This window comes from Eufriesea mexicana, unplaced genomic scaffold (genome assembly GCF_001483705.2).
Source record: "Eufriesea mexicana isolate 0111107269 unplaced genomic scaffold, ASM148370v2 scaffold577, whole genome shotgun sequence".
Classification (NCBI taxonomy): Eukaryota; Metazoa; Arthropoda; class Insecta; order Hymenoptera; family Apidae; genus Eufriesea; species Eufriesea mexicana.
In genome coordinates this window covers 431,974-433,360 of record NW_016908721.1, presented here as the reverse complement: position 1 = coordinate 433,360, position 1,387 = coordinate 431,974, and positions in this window count along the sequence as shown.

Genomic DNA, 1,387 nt, shown 5'->3' with positions numbered 1-1,387 from the left:
TATTAACGATAACATTAATATTAAATATTAATTATAATTGTGTTATATTAATTATATTCAATAAATATTAACGATAAATTTGACGACTAATTTAATAATAACGTTCAGATAACGTAGTAATTAACATACGATAAATATGCTACATATACTATAGCAAGAAAGTAGCTCGCAGTTGAATTTTAACCAAATCTCCCGTAAAATCAGCCCCCAACGACCGATTAGCGGAAAAGGGGGAGGAAAAAGAAGTGAAACAGAGTGCGAGACACCACTGACCAATTTGAAAATCTCATCCAGAGGGAAGGAAAATCTGCAGTCCAGGATTCTCCGAGCCCAGGCAAAAGCCCCGGACGAACAAACGACCCAGAGCAGACACGGTTCCACCTGTGGAGAACAGTCCTCTCGGCAAATTATCACGATGTACTCTTTGTCCCTCTCGCGATGGGACAAGCTGCGTTCTACTCTCGATAATTCCCTTTTTTGTCCGCGACGCGCTGCAGAGAGGTTACTTTCACGTCAGCCGGTAAATTACAAGCGAGTAATCCTCGTTCTAAACGTTCGTTGACACAAAAACGGCAGAAGAAAGACCAGAAGAAGAGAAAAGAGAGAGAGAGAGAGGGGAGGTACAAAGAGGAGGAAGAAGAAGAAGGAAGGAAGAGAAGGTTGAAAAGGAAGAGAGGCGAGTTCCTTTGCCGGTTTCTCGCTCGCTTTTAATGGCCGCATTGAGAAATTTTCAAGGATGTAGGGTCGTATACATTACATTGTTCGATGTTTCTCACCCTCCGCCTAGTTACCGCTTCTAGGCCATTGCAACATGTCGCGGGTACCTGTTAAGTGATATTCACGCTGCGACATACCTATGTCGCAATCCTAGCCGACTGCTTCGCGGCGTGCGCGAATTTTCTCCCGGCCACGATTGTCTGTCGAAACAGGCGCGACGGAAATTTAGGAGAAAGAAAGAGAGATGAAAGAATTATAGATAATAGGAAGAGAAAATAGAAAACCCGTTCAATTTTGGAAGAAAGAAGGTTTAGAAATTAAAAGGGAACGAAAGAAGGAGACAAAATACAACAAAATGTAAAAGAAAACAGAAAAATTGGGGAAAAGAATATTCCATCATCGATATGGAACACGTAGCAAGAAGAAAATTGCGAGATTACACGAGCAAAATTGGAAAATAATTCACCGATATAGGCGACAGCGCGGAGAATACGAGCTTATTGGAGATACGAGCCGTGGTGGCGCTAGTGAGTTACGCGCAGAGTCGCCTTAAGACTGCAGCCACGCTTACTCGTTAGTTGTACGCGAATTGGAACTCGGTTATGGTTCCCATATATGGTAGACATATATGTTGAAGACCACTGGTTAGCACAGATCCCAAACCTGACTT